This window comes from Aulonocara stuartgranti (assembly GCF_965226115.1).
Source record: "Aulonocara stuartgranti genome assembly, chromosome: 15".
NCBI classification, from domain to species: domain Eukaryota; kingdom Metazoa; phylum Chordata; class Actinopteri; order Cichliformes; family Cichlidae; genus Aulonocara; species Aulonocara stuartgranti.
This window is the reverse complement of record NC_138951.1, coordinates 9,532,920-9,548,946: the sequence shown is the minus strand read 5'-3', so window position 1 is coordinate 9,548,946 and position 16,027 is coordinate 9,532,920. Positions and strand designations below refer to the sequence as shown.

The following is a 16,027-nucleotide window of genomic DNA, read 5'->3' as shown; positions in this document are numbered from 1 at the left end:
ACATCCTGGTGGCGAGAATAGACCAAAAGAAAACACTTAGCATCACTGAAGAGTCTCTTTTTTTTTTCTTTTCTTTCGCAAAGCAAAGCAAAGAGCTAAACTCGCCTCCTGAGCTCCCTAACCTCTGAGCTGCTGTAATTGGGGTAGAGCTCAATAAAGATGCGACCTCCAACCCCCTCCTCTTCCTCCTCCTCCTCCTCCATACCCCACCTCAACTTACCCCTTGCAACTGTGTCCACCCGGCTCTCAGCCGTGGTAAATTGGGTTAACGCACACTAAGTGTCCCATCGTTAGCGTTGTTAATTGACTACTGCGTGTGATAATTAACAGGGAGCGGACTGCCTACCTCGCTAATCTTATTTAGGTCATTTGCATTTAAAATGGTTTTGGTCTCTCTGGCAAGTTGAAAAAAAAAAAAACTTGCGCGTGCAAATCATATTTGATGGGTGAGTCTGACTGTGCAGGCACTTAACATAAAGTGCTGTCAAACTAGGACTTGTGCTTTTTTCCAAATGGTACATCTAAGTTTGAAAACTTTCAGATGACTGCACCAAAATAACACACACAGAAAAAACAAAAAACTGTGCACCAAAGGCATGATGTCCCGTAAAAGTTCATCCCATCCCACTTCTCTTTCTAGTTGGAGTTGTGAACTCTTAATGTATTTAGGTTGATTTTGTTGCCACGCTGCGATACCTCCAGATGAATGTTTCCTTTGTTGAAGCACCTTCTGTCCTATTTTGGCAATGACACGAGCGCTCGGTAGCTACGGGGGAGACACACGACTGAGCACTCCTCCTGATTCACACAAGCATTAACACAGCACATTAGCTCAGCGGAGTTGTGGGAATGAAAGATGGGCGAACACCGCTGCCCCAGGCAAAGTGAAGACGTACACTAAAGCCAGCTGCCATCTATTATGGATAGCCAGCGCCGACCCCTGCTGTTAGTGTTACAGGGGTGACAGTACTGTCCTTGCCGAGGCGGTGACCTTCGTTGGTGGGGAGAGGGTGCTGGGCAGATTAAAAGTGGACTGGCTCACCGTGCAGTCCAGGCGTACCCCTGATGTTCTGCCCAGATGGCAACCACGCACACTCACATGAGCACACGCACACACAGACGAGTAAACACACACTCTGCTGCATCCTGGGAGGGCAGATGTGGGGTACGAACATAGCCGCTCCTCAGGGTGCTCAGCCTTCAGAGTCTATACGCTACATCTACATTTTTTCCCTTCGCACACACACACACACACATTTACAGAGCAACACACACACCCAGCATGTAGTCCTCAGAGGTCTAACCAACCCTCACCTCCTCCACTCTGCGTCTGAGTGTTTCTCCATCACTTAATTCTGGCTGTATGTATGTGAATCATCCATCACTCACTCAATCAGTCCATTGAATTTCATTTAGTGCGGTGTTACACAGGGCATGTGATTGATTCACTGGTACCTTTTCACTGAAGCTTGAATGACACACAATGCTGGTTTGTGTAGAGGCTCACACACACACAAGCACGCACGCACACACACACACACACACACACACACACACACACACACACACACATATGTACATATCGCTTGCTTATATGCTACTGCACTGGGTTTCCTCTGCCAGGGGGGGAGAGTTGGTGCCCATGCTGCCAACGAAGACCCCTTTGAGATTTCCTCAAGGTCGCCATGTCCAGCTGGCTGTGCCAACATCTGTTCAGAATGGCCTCAAGACTGGCATGAGAGAGGCCTGTCTACGCTGCTTGACCTTGGCTCGGCGGCCGCGGTTTTGGGAAAAAAATGACTGTTACAGCAGACAGACTACAGCGTGGATGATGCATACATGTGGTGTAGTGCACCTTCTTAAATGTAAACGTGTCGTCAGACTGTAACCCAGATACGCTCTCTATACTAATTAAATGCACAGGCTAACATTTAAAGCGACTTCACGCAGTATGCCATCCATGTGCTTCGCTGTAATCAACAAAAGCAGCAACATCACCATCGCGGTGATAAAAATAGATCATAGCAAGGCTAAAAAACATGTTCACATTGTTGCAGCTACACAAGTTTATGCACAATCCCAGTTAGGGTTTGTGTTTGTTACTCACAGTGTTAATGTGGACATCTATTTTGTTTTAGTTTTAGTCGAATAAATATCCCTCACACTCTGTCAGCTGCAGATAACCTTATGACACAAGGAGATTACTTTTGATTGGATCACTTCCAAACTCATCCCGCCTTTCTCCACAACTTCATTCGTTCTGGTTGGATCTCGTCTCTCCAAAACATTTTCATCTCCTTTTTATTCACTGACTAGAAGTTCAATACATTTTAGCAAAGTTTTGGTCCTCTTATTGTCTTGTTTTCATTAAAAAAAAACCCACTAACAATCAGTAAGAAAAACAAAACAAAACAAAAAAACACAGTAAAAATGAAATTAAAACTGGTTAGTCAGTAGGTTGTTAAAACCCCATAAGAGAACAAATTTTGGCAAATATATATATATATATATATATATATATATAGGTGTGTGTGTGTGTGTGTGTGTGTGTGTGTGTGTGTGTGAACTACCCAATGCGTCCAGGACAGGACGGTTTCATGGGTCCTTGGCAATAATCCCACCAACTCAGGCTGGAAAAACTAACAAAAGAAACCAAAAGGCAGATACAGACACACACACATTTACACACACACACACAGTCCTTATAAAAAAAGTTGATAAAAGTCCAAACTTAAGGTTGCTGATTTCATGTGACTGATGTGCAGTTTATATTAAAGCGACTTTCAGCTGCTCACTCCTTCACACAGAGGTCACCACAGAATGCAGCTCCAAATGTTTGAATTGGCAGATTTTTGTGTCAAATGCACGTCCTGATACAACATGAAAGGGATTTGCATCTCCTGCTGGCATCTTGCATTCGTTCGGCAAACATACAAACCACTACACTATGGAGCCACTATGTGTAAAACAACACTGACAACCTAATTAATAGCAGAGTGAAGCCAAATTGGACAAAATATCTTGAACGACATTAGCTTAGTTATTTCTATTATATTTTTTAATGCTTGCTTTTAAAACATAATTTATTAGTCTAGATTTTTTTTGCACCTCTGTTTGCCCAGTGTGCTATTTAAAAAAATACTTGACTTTAGTTGGTACTGGTGTATTATCTGTTCCCTAATATGTGACAAAAAGTTGTGAGATATATTGATGACACAGTTTACACACCAAGCATCTGCAAAAAGACTTAACACTGTAAAATATCTGACTCATCTTAAACTGTTTTCACCCATGAAGCAGGTCAGAGACATTTTTCACAGTTGTCCTTTTTGCAGATGTGTAGAGAAGGCAGCACATAAACCCACTCAGCAGCAGCAAATGCACTGCATTTCTGTAAACCAGGATAACATATGGCTATAATGCCCGATCTAAATGACCTGATATATACATTTTCACATGCACCTCTACTGGCTAAGAGTCCTAGAAAAGTTGCAGTGTTGCAGTGCATGCTTGAACATGGCTTGGACACAGATGTGATCTAATGAATGTGAATGAAACTGTTTCCCCCTGGTTACACAAATCTGGTCTAAAAAGTCCAACGTCAATCAAACTACAAATCATGTAGCATGTTACTATAAATGTAAAAAATCAAGTGCAGCTCCAACTATGGGAAAATACAAAACATCAAAATAAGTAAACTGCACAAAAAGAACAAGAACACAAAAAACAATGAAAATGAAAACTAAACAAAAAAACAACAACTAATGCTTATATAAAACTTTAATACTAAGCTGAAACCTATAAAGAGCATCAGCAGGGGTCAGCAGTCACAAAAATACTGCTCTTTAAAGCAACATTGATCAGTTTTATAACAAAGAACTGGAAAAAAAACTGTGCAAATGTACACCCAACTCAGCCGCTCCCTTTGTAACAGATTTCAGCCCATTGTTTACCTGTTCCATCCACATATTTAATTTCTGGGGCATTTTGGTAAATGGCCTTTATTTGTATAGCGCTTTACCATTCCTAAGGACCCCAAAGCGCTTTACACATCCAGTCATCCACCCATTCACACACACATTCACACACTGGTGATGGCAAGCTACATTGTAGCCACAGCCACCCTGGGGCGCACTGACAGAGGTGAGGCTGCCAGACACTGGCGCCACCGGGCCCTCTGACCACCACCAGTAGGCAATGAGTGAAGTGTCTTGCCCAAGGACACAACGACCGGGACTGTCCGAGCCGGGGCTCGAACCAGCAACCTTCCGATTACAAGGCCCAACTCCTGAGCCACAATCGCTTTCATCGCTTTCATGTTGCCATTTCTGGAAACAGAAGTTAGCTGTGTTCAGTTAAATGTGAAGGTCTGCACCATAAAATCAGTGAACATCTGGAAGCAAACTAGACTCACCTATAATTTGGTAGAGACCAAAAAATATAAAATAAATAGAAAACAATTTGAATTAACATATTTCTCTATGATGGCTGAATGAGTAAACAAGCAAATGTTTCCTAATAGGTTGTAACTGTTCTGGGATTTATAGCTCCGAAACTCATTACTGGTCCATGCAGCCATAAAAGTGGTTAATTTTTCAAATAGTTTAGTGCATGTAAGATTCAGACCACTGACTGACCTCAAAATTTTTTACCAATACCCAGTTGGATGTCTTCTATGAAAGGCGAGTCTTTTTTTTTGTATTTTTTTTAGCACTGCAACTGGCAACCAAGTAAAATCTGGCATTAGTTCAAAAAATAAGATCGATGTACATTTCAATATCTGGTAGCCTTCCTAGTTGACGCATTTGTGACTCAACTACAGCACAACAAAGTCCACTTCTTGATCAAATATGAATCTGAGGCTAAAAAGGAATTGACTTTCCCATCCAAGAAGAGCTGTCCAATTTTTTGTTTATCATGAGATGAGGAAAGCTGACATGAAAATATAAAAACAAAAATTGAAATTAGTTCAATAAAAATATATTTTATTTATATATGAGCATTTACAACAACAGGTGGCTTTGATTTAAAGTAAAGACCCTGAAATATTAGAGAGAAAAACCCTAGCAAACACAGGACCCCGTTTAAACACTTGGCAAAACTGGGAGGGGAAAATTCCCTTTTAACAGGAAGAAAACCTCCAACAGAGCCAGGCTCAGAGAGAGGCAGCCTCTACTGTGACCAGCTGGGGGTGAAGGGAAAACAGAAGAGGAAAAAAAGGCGAGTATACAGGACAAAAGCGAAGACCTAATGCAATCACATGCAGTAGTGGAATCTAAACACATGTGGAGTGTAAAGATGGAAGTGGAGAAGAAGTGTTCAGTGTGTCCTGGGAAGTCCCTGTGCAGCCTGAGCCTAAAGCAGCATAACTAAGCGATGGCTGAGGGTCACCTGATCCAGCCCTCAGTATAAGCTTTATCAAAACCGACATTTTTAAGCCTAACCTTTAAAGTAGAAAGGGTGTCTGTCTCTTGAATCAAAACTGGGAGGTTGGGAGCCCTGACAGCCAAAGGCTCTGCCTCCCATTCTACTTTCGGAAACTCAAGGTCTCTAAGATATGATGCTCATCCTGATTATTAAATGCTTTGTATGTGAGGGCAAGAATTTTAAATTCACTTATAGATTTAACAGGAAGCCAGTGAAGAGAAGCCAAACTAGTTGAAATATGATCTCTCTGTCTAGTCCCTGTCAATACTCTCACTGCAGTGTTTTGGATCAAATGAAGATTTTTTTCAGGGAGCACAATTTTATAATAGTGAATTGTAATAGTCCAGCCTAGAAGCTTGTTTTTCAGCATCACTCTGAGAAAAGTGCAGAAAACAGGGATGAATATATTTGCATTGAGTTAACATGGTTTGATGACAATTCATAGCTTTGAATTAAGATCGCAGCCATTATGAAGCCATTCTGTCTTAATCTAAGAAAATACACAGTGCTCTTCTGGAATCAACCATATATTTCAGAAAAATATTGCAGAGAAACGACTGACCACTACCAACACTTTTCTTGCTTTAATTCTTCATGGAGGTTGTTCTCTGCCAGTAAGCCTATCGATTTTTCTATCAAATACAAAAACAGGCATAGTGGAGAGGCCACAGAGGTCAGTGTGAATTAGAGCAGAGGTGTGTGTGTGTGTTTGTCCGTGGATGTGTGTGTATGAGGGCGTCCCCTCCTCTTCCCCCTACATCCCCGTTGTCACTCCCCAGAGGCCTCTCTGTTAAATTGGCTGACAGATAATAAGATCATACACGAGAGTACAGACACAGAGAATTTGTCCCACAGTCCGAGAGTCCTGCTTCTGGTAAAGCTCTTGGTCTGGTTCACAAACCCTGAGCAGAAGTATTTGTGGTGATGGGTGAACCTGTTTCACAAATATTTAATGTTAATGGACTCCAGTCCACCCATTGCTTCATTTTTCATGACCTTTCCACATCATTTGACCTTGTGCATATTTATGGGATCATAACATTGACTCAACAAATCACTCTAAAAGTAATTGATGAGGAATCCTTGCTTTACACACAGCATACATGCACTGGATACTTTGTTAGGTACACCATCCTGGTACCAGGTTGGACCCCCTTTTAATTAAAAAGGCGCTGCAAACATTTCTCAGAGAAAACCCCAACAATACTATGACCCCCTATGACCAAGCGCTTTGTTGACTGTTTGGTGACAGTGGGAAGGAAAAACTCCCTTTCAACAGGAAGAAACCTGCAGCAGAGCCAGGCTCAGGGAGGAACGACCATCTGCTGCGACCGGTTGGGGGGGGGGTGAGTATTTCCACTGTCACCATCTTGGTTTAAAGAAAACCAGATGTGACAAGGAGGGGCAGGTCTAACTGTGAAACTACATCCTCAATGGCTACCAACCAATCAATTACAAGTTATTAACCAATGAGCATTCCACAGATAAACTTTCATCTTTTAAAATTTCAAGCATATTAAATTTAACGATTTAAAAATAGACTTTGGTATGATCCGAAATTAGTGACTGAGCCCATATACTCAGCAGGAAAGTATTTACAAAAGGTCAAGGCAGCAGGACAGAAAGCCCTTTCCCCATAGACCTTAAGTCTTCTTTCAACCATGACTATCGCCATCTGGTGGCTTTCAGATCAAATGCAGGTTTACAGCGCTTCAACATTAGTTTCATTTTTGCAGCCCAGAAACTATGACCATGTCGCATTTAAAGAATCTTCTACTGTTAATAACAGGCCCAAAGTATGCAAAAAAAAAATATCTGCAACACAAACATCCCAACACCACCAGCAGCCTTAACTGTTGATACAAGGCAGGATGAATCCATGCTTTCAAGATGTTACACCATATTTGAACCCTAAGAGATGAATGCTGCAGCAGACCAACTTATTTTCAATATTCTATTGTCTAAATTTGTTGAGCCTGTGTGAACTGTAGCCTCAGTTTCCTGTTCTTAGTTGATGGGGTTAGAACCTAGTGTGGTCTGCAGCTGCTGTAGCCCACGTGCTTCAATATGTTGTGCATTCAGAGATGCTCTTCTGCATACTTTGGTTGTTGTCATTCACCTCTGACCTCTGAGGCACTTTCACCCAAAGAACTGCAACTCACTGAATATTTCTTTACTGGACCATTCTGTGTAAAAACCCTAGAGATGGTAGTGTGTGAAAATGTCATCATGAAATACTATCACCAGCACCTCTGGCAACAACAAACCTCCCACATTCAAAGTCACTTAAATCACCCTTCCTACCAATTTTGATGCTTTGTCTGAACATCAGCAGGTTGTCCTGTCTGATGCTGGCATGTAGTTGGCCGATTAGATATTTGTGTTAACAAGTGCATGAGCAGGTGTACCTAATAAAGTTACCAGTAATGTTTTCTCACAAGCAGCCTGGTTTCTTTCTCAGAAACACCATTCATTCACACATTCAGGGACAATAATAGGCATACTATAACTTTGCCAGCTGCTGAGATCAGAAGGCTTAGAAGCACCATTTATTTTTCTCAGTCTGTGGATCGTGTGTTAAAATGCCATTTTCTAAAAAAGCCAACTGACTATAAATTGCCTTTTCAAAAGCTCCAATATTATAGGTCTTCTTGCACCTCTGCTTGTGGTCTAACTATTTATACTGCAGTACCTTTTTTCCCATTATCTCTTAATCTCTTTGCTAAAATCCCAAATGGGCCAATTTTATTCAACAACTATCTGCTTTACATTTATCTATAGTCATCATATTGAGATATTCAGCTCTCCTTTTTTTCCCACAACACCCCTCAATACATCCCCACAGCGTGTCCTCGGGCCTTCTGCCCCAAGGGCTCTTGGGATACGAATATTCCCTGGGGCTGCTGTTTTCACAGCCTGTGAGAGAAGCACTCGAGAGAGAACAGGAGTGAGGCGGCAGCAGCGTTTCTCTGTTTGCTTGATGTCACTATAATGGAAATATGCATAAGTGAGAAAAAGCATAGTGGGCCTTTGGGGCCCAAAAAGTACAAATATTTTAATAACAAACACTTTCACTGTTTGCCTCCTGTAACGGCACCTGGGTACTATTTCACATTGAATGCAGTCAGTCGCTGCTGGATTGTGTATGCATAAAGATATAGATGTTTTCTTCTTCTTCTTTTTTACTGGAAGTGATTTTCATGCTGTGGAAAGTTTTTGCTGGTGAGATGTCCTTTGGAGAACTGTCATTAATCAAAAGTCAAAGTCACCTCAGATCTCACATTAGAAAAGACCAGTTTAGCTACAGCTGAAATTGCAGCTGACCCCTCTTGCCCTGAGCACTTATTCAAAATCAGCAACACGGCCATAGGGGGCTAAAACAACTAAATTGAGTGAGGTTGCAAGAAGCTAGTAAGAGTACTGAGGGAAAATACCCAATAAAACACTGCCAACTGGCACTCTGGGGGGTTTCTTTGAGCTTTCTAGTGTCCTCATGGGTGACTTATAGCTTTTTATATGATTTAAATGTAAATGACAAGGGGGTTATACAGCAGTGAACAATGCAAAAAAAAAAAAAAAAAAGAATGTTCCTGCCAAAACAATAACCTCTGTCCAGCTCAAACACCTGCTCGTGTGATTAAAAACAGACATGGAAAGTATTGAACATACAGAAGGTGGAAACCTTCAAAAGCTGGGTGAGGTGAGGTTGATAAAAGTGGACCAATTAACCAAAAACAGCAACCAGTCCTGAAATCTGGTTGCTTGCCACCGATGAGTGTAAAAAAACAACGCTAAACTATTTGTGTTTTATTAAACAAGACTTTCAGGTTTTGCTTAAATTTGACTAGAATTTCTGTTTTTCCTCCTTCTCAGACGCCAAAAAAAGAACATTTCCAGATAACTAAAAGCACTCATATTAGTGCACATTTGTGTCTGCGTTTTGTGCATTTCAAACGGGGAAAAAGACAAGAAAACACAGTAAAAAGGAGTGGCTGAACAAGTTAGGTTCCCTCCTTGGATTTTCATAATGAGCTGTCAGTCATTTCTCACTGCCCAACAACTTTCATCTGCCCTGATTCTTTCCAACCTCCCTCATTTATCAATCCTTTCTCTCTTCTGCGACGCTCTCCTCCGACGCCCAGTGTCGTTTATCACGTCCGGTGGAATAGAGTTTCTCCAGCTGTCAATTTAGGAAATGGAGTGACGAGTGAGACCCCAGGGACCCCTCACTAATCTCGGGCTGCAATGTTACACAAAATGATATACAGTACGTCTCCAGCAGCCGGTTACCCTTGCATCCACTGAAAAACACCCAGACATCAATAACCCGTGCTCCCCAAAAATTCATCCCGTTAGAAAACAAGCGCAAATAAAATCAAATATTGTGTCAACGAGTTCCCGTATAGCTGCGTTGTTACAGCTGGTATTTATTCTGAAGCTTAGCCCTGCTTTAGCCGACTGCTCTTTCACCTTGATGGCATTTAATAAAATGCTTCGTGTGCCATGGTTTTAGCGGCCAGTGCTGCTGTTGCTGTCAGAGCCAGTGAGGGATGCCGGTGCTACACTGTTACGCGTCTCATGGGAAACGGGTATCACACTCTGCCACATGACAGACGTGGTGGATGAGTGGTGAGTGAGACCTCTGCTCGTCACTCTGCTGACCGGTTAAGACGGCAGCTGGGAGTTTGCTACGTGTGCTACCTCGCCTGCAAACACATAAACACCTCAAATCCACTGACACCAGCAACCTAGTCTTGTTATTTTGGAAAATTTGAGGTGATGAACTGTATCTTTAGGGCCAGTTACTGTTACTGCACATCAAAGACCAGAGTTTGTCTTCATGTTTTAAATTTTCCAGTCTGAAATAAATGCATAACCACTGCATAAAGCAGTAGCAGTTGGACAGCAGGGTGAGGTTTGAGTGCAAGAGAATGGTAACAGTATAGCACTTACTCCACTGGCTGGCCACTTGTAATCACCCTTGTGGTTTAAAAGGTCGAGAGGTCAGAGGTTATGAGAGATAAGGACCCCGAGGGAGCGTCATAAAACACTTGCGACACTTCAGCCCTCGTTTGTCAAGCTAGAGCTCGATACTGCTCATTCATCTTGTTTAGGAAAGTCTTTTCCTTCAATAGACGTCTTACATCATAATCCTGCAATGCGCCCACAGTCTACACTCTCTAAGGCCAGTTTTCATTTTATTTTTAGTATTATGGCTAAATTTAAATGTACAGAAGATTTATTTCGAATAGTTCTTCCTCTGCGTCTCTTGCAGTGAGATACGCTTGGTGCTTTCAAGGGAACACACTTCCTTAGATTGGGCAGTAACAGCGACTGCTCCCCCTTGTTCACATCTGCATTGTGTTTTTTTTATTTTTTTTTTTAAAGTTTGCCAGCAGAGAAAGGCACAATCAAACGTCGCACACAAACCAAATGTGATTCCCTTACATTAGGCAACTATGTAATCACATTTCCCATGTTGTCCCTTACCTTGAACGCTACATCCTGTTGAAACTGGAGCCAGGATGCAGACGCTGCATCAGGAGGGTCACAGTGCAGCCCGGTGCAGGCCTCCCTCTGTTAGCTCTGCATACAGAGACGCTCGCTCCCGCTGAGACATCTCATTTAGTGCATTTGCAAACAACATTACAGGTGGAAACACTTTAGGAGATGTCTTGCAAACATTAATCCAATTTGTGTCCAAACCCATTTCGAATGTGTGTTCGGCTGCACTCATGAAATGAGAGGGATGCAGCCACGATCAGATGGATGCAACACAAACATTTCCAAGGACTTCAGTGGACACACAAAGGATATGTCATCACTATGAGGCTCTGCATTCAGCGAAAGGGAAGGAAACTGATGTTTTAAATTGCTGAGAGGCTGGGCTAATAATTTGTATACGTGGAAGCTAAATGTGGGGTCAAATTTAAAAGCCTCTAGTAAGATTTCAACAAAAGAAGACAAAAATTATGTTTATTAACTTAAAAAGTCTCTTTTATGTTCTACAAGATCGTAATAGAGGAAGAAACCGGAATAGTACAAAGCGTGTAAACACAGCATGAGCAGAAATCTTAAAATTAAATATTTACAGCAGCAGGTGGTGACAGTTGGGAGTCATATCACGCCTTTTAAAAATATTGGGATTCTTGCTCCTGATTAAGTAGTTTCACATGGCTTCCAAGTGATTTTGAAACAGCAGTGATCTGCTTTAAATCAGCAACCAGGTCTTATTTGTTTCCATTTAAGTTCACGTAGGATGGATATTAAAAATATCAATGTTTAGTGATACAAGATGTTTACAAAAAATAAAACCAAAACAAGAACTATTTGGGATCATTGGACAAAAACACGCATAACCGTCAGCAGACAGAGGTTTCTTAAATACATGATTAAGAATTTTTAACAAAAGAAGAAATGTTCAGTGTTTTGTGAGAATAATAAGCTTTTAAGTGGGTCAGTGATTGTGGGAGAAAAAGGTAAAGAATTTTACCAAACTCCAAAAACAGACACGCATGCAGTAGACAGTGCAGATAGTTTAGAATTCAGAAATAGATATTAAATACTGCCTGTAGTTAAATACTACCCTCTAGTGGGCGTTACAGCATTGCTGGGTGTCTAGTTATGATCCAGTTCAAGGAAAGCAAAGTCTCCATTTCATTACCAAATGATGTTGTTGTTCTAATCTCACATTCAGAGCAAAACACTGAAACGTGATCTTCATAAAGGCGTGAGTAATCCGAACATGAGAATATCAGACGTAAGCTAACGGTCCTCGGTATTTTAAAATGCTCAAAGTCAAATATTAAACATGAGAAGCAGCTTTTTTAACAAGTGAGGCATAACGTTAAAGTTCATCTGTTCATACAGAGCTAAAGAGATCGTGCAGGACGAGAGCTAAACATGGAAACAGTCATTTTCAGTAGTACGTTTAATATTTACTGTGGCCTTTACAAATTGTGAATGCAGGTTTATTTATTTAATTATTATTTACTTATTTTAATATTCGATACACTAAATGTGTTATATATAAATTAGAAAAAAAAATGAGCAGACAGGTGAATAATATTATAGTATTACAGCTCTATGGTCTTCTTTTTTCCCCACCTTTCGCTTCACTCTTACACTTCCATGCTGCGAGCTAAGCTACTGCCAGCATGAATGACATACGGCACCCTAGTCTCCATCTCTGCCTGCTCTTAGCATTCCCCTCTTGGTCACGTTCAATTAGCTATCCCCTAAACACTCTTTCTCATTAGTCTACCCATAATCCACTCATCGTGCCTTGATTTGGCAAATAAATCACACTCTGAGTTTTTTCAGACTCTTCCTGTCTTCCTGTCTGTCTCTCCCTCGTTAACCCTGTCCAGAGTTTCTACGGTGACAGTCTCCGCCAGGCCTCCTCATTGGACATGGCAGCCGGCAATTTGCATGCCAGACTATTTCTCTTCATCATTGGGCCTCTTTCTCGAGCTCTCTCATTCTCCCCCTCTCTCTCTCTTTTTCTATGCTAGAAGAATAGAGAATAACTCAGCAACTGACGGCAGACGGCATGCACGTCCTTGTCCTACAAGGTTACGAATCCATTTCATCTGTGCAAGAGGGGAGTGAATTAAAATAAATGATGGCCGGACATTTATTGCATTCCGGGGTGAAGGAGGGATTGGGGAGGAGAGGCACAAGTTGCGGAGTGAGACTCGCGTCTCATACTGAGCCAGACTGGCAGACAGTTTGATATCGACTGGCATACAGCGTTGGCACAAAGAATGAAGACAATGCGAGGACAATAAAATTATCCGCCACGGAGCAGAGTTTGAATCTGTTTGTCTCCGGGCAGATTAGGCTTCAGGCTGAGCTTTACATAGCACAGCAACTCATATGTTACCAGTCAAAAACGGGACAAGTCTCACACCACACACGTGTGTGTGTGTGTGTGTGTGTGTGTGGGGGTAACAAAAATTACAGGTGTCGTTACATATCTTCTTGATATATATATATATATACACTCACCCTCAACCGGTCGCTACAGACCCTCCCTGAGCCTGGTTCTGCTGAAGGTTTCTTCCTGTTAAAAGGGAGTTTTTCCTTCCCACTGTTGCTAAGGCGCTTGCTCTTAGGGTAAGTCATATGATTGTTAGGGTTTCCTCTGTTTTCTTTGTACTATTGTAGGGTCTTTACCTTACAATAAAGTAAGTAATAAAGTGCCTTATGGCAACTGTTATTGTGATTTGGTGCTAAATAAAGAAATTGAATTGGAATAATTTAAATATAACATGCAACAACAAGTTTCATTACAACTTTACATTCATGACGCTATTGTGGTGACAAAGTCTGTCCACAGAGAGACATAAACACCTACCAAAACACTCAAAACCACACACACACACACACACACACACACACACACACACACACACTGTGTAAGCAGATTTAGATCCCCATTATGAGTAACAGTCATGGTTTGTCCCACAGATTTTCTGTGCCCCTCAAGGTGGTTTTATTTAGTAAGAGGTAAAACCAGACTCACCAGCATTGTGACAAATATTTTTTAAACAAATTGAAGTTTAAATAATTGTTGTTTTAATGACTCAGTTGCAACAAGTTTATCATATTGATCAAATGCTCTGCAATTACAGGAAAGTGCACACGTTATTCATCACCTTTCCAGAAAGTGGACTGGTCATGCTTGCGTTTGCGGTAGCCCCAAAAGGCCCATTTGGATTGAAGGAAAACCCAAGTGTCTGGACCAGACCACACACACCCCTACAGACACACATGAGCAAAAGAAAGCAAAGGAAAAATCCCATTTTTAGACAGTTTAACTAAACTTTTAGAAGTTGGTTGCTCTAAGGTAAAAAGTCCAGTTTAACTATATACTAAGAGAAATAAAGGCAGCATTTATTTCACTTTGAGCACTTTTTAAAATCAACCTTAAATATAAATGCCACTGAATTAATGATATTTTTTTACTTCTGTGAGTTGTATTCTCTGTTAACCTGAGGTCTAAGATTTGGTTGTACAGATTCGCTTATTGTAACACTGTGGCAGTAGGGTCAATCAGTGATTAAACCTCCTCTGCTCTGTTTCCTCTGTGTGAAACTTGTTGAACGAGGTATGTAGAAACTATATTTCCTTGAAGCATTTGATAGCCAGTATAAGTTCAAATCTAAAATAACAGAACAGTAAATTATCCAGTCATTTTCTTCCACTTATCTGCAGTTGCTGGTCGCGGAGGCAGTAGTCTAAGCAAGGAAGCCAAGACCTCCTTCTCACCAGCCACCTACTCTAGTTTATCCGGTTAAAAATAGAGACGTTCACAGGCCAGCCAATAGCTATAATGTCTGCAGCGTGTCCTGGATCGACCTTGGGGCCTTCTCCCTGTAGGAAATACCTGGTTGGAACACCTTACCCAGTAGGCGGGCTGGCTCCTTTTGATGTGGAGCGGTAACAGCTCTACTCTGAGCCTCTCTTGAATGACTGAACGTCTCACCCTTTGCTAACGGAAAGCCCATTCACTCCTCAGAGAAAGCTCATTTCTACTGCTTGTATCTGTGATCTCATTCTTTCGCTTTTAAAAGAACAATCAAGCCGAGAGTAACAAATTTATGGCATTTCTCAAAGGTTATGCAGGCATCTGTATAATACGGCCCCCCGACTATGAGTGTAATTAAACAGAATTTCATTGTCTCTCATTTTAAATGTCAATGTAGTAAGCAATAGTATTACTTAAAGGGAGACAGATTAGAATGAGGTTTTTACAAGAATGATTCTAATCGCTCTAATCGCTCATCATCCAAGTGAGCATCTGGTTTTAGTATTGGTAGTTGATATATTATGTATATGGTGTTTGAAACACTTTTCATCTTCTGTATTTTCTTTTTCACAAAATACATTTTCAGGTAGAAGTTGTAGCACATGCACAGTCTTCGAAGATGTGGGCTTATGAATGTGTCTGCTGTATTGTTATTGTAGTAAAGGTGACCCTTTGCAGTATGCAATCATTTTTTACATGGGAAAATGTTTATAGTTTGATTATTATACAGTTTGAAATGATTTCTGTAAAGCGTGCTGTGCAAAATGTGTAATACACAACATAGACAGAAGAAGAAATCCTATGTTGTAATTGAACTGATAATCTTCAGTATACAAAGCCATAGGGCTGCTCGATTATGGCAAAAATGATAATCACGATTATTTTCACTGAAATTGAGATCTCGATTATTTGACGATATTTATTTAACCCTTTAAGACCTACTATAGAACCAAGTCCGCCAGAGCTTATATTATATTTTTACATGTTGTAGTGCCATTTGTGGGAGCATTTCAATTTGCTATGCAACTGTAATAGCCCATATTTTAATAATATGTATGCATTAAGTACATAGTAACTACATTAATTGCAAAAAAGTGCAATAAACTACAAAAAAAATTGAAAATCATTTTTGTTTTTTTTACATATATTTCTACTTGGAGAAATTTAAGAGGCTTATCCTTCAAAACTTTAAATACAAAAAAGTTGCAAAAAATAGTTTACAACAACAGGAAATTTATTTTGAGTGTCTTCATAGTTTTATTTTGGAGATACACCAATTTTTATATA

At 40.8% G+C, this 16,027-nt stretch overlaps 1 protein-coding gene across 1 annotated transcript in view; it reads right to left on the bottom strand.

The window, feature by feature from the left end:
* esrrgb (estrogen-related receptor gamma b) overlaps nucleotides 1–11,055 on the bottom strand; it is a gene marked incomplete at its 5' end in the record, with an annotated part of 73,069 nt that extends 62,014 nt beyond the window's left edge. The window contains one exon of the mRNA XM_082505701.1: nucleotides 10,918–11,055. The remainder of the gene's footprint in view (nucleotides 1–10,917) is intronic.
* Between the last annotated feature and the right edge of the window lie 4,972 nt (nucleotides 11,056–16,027).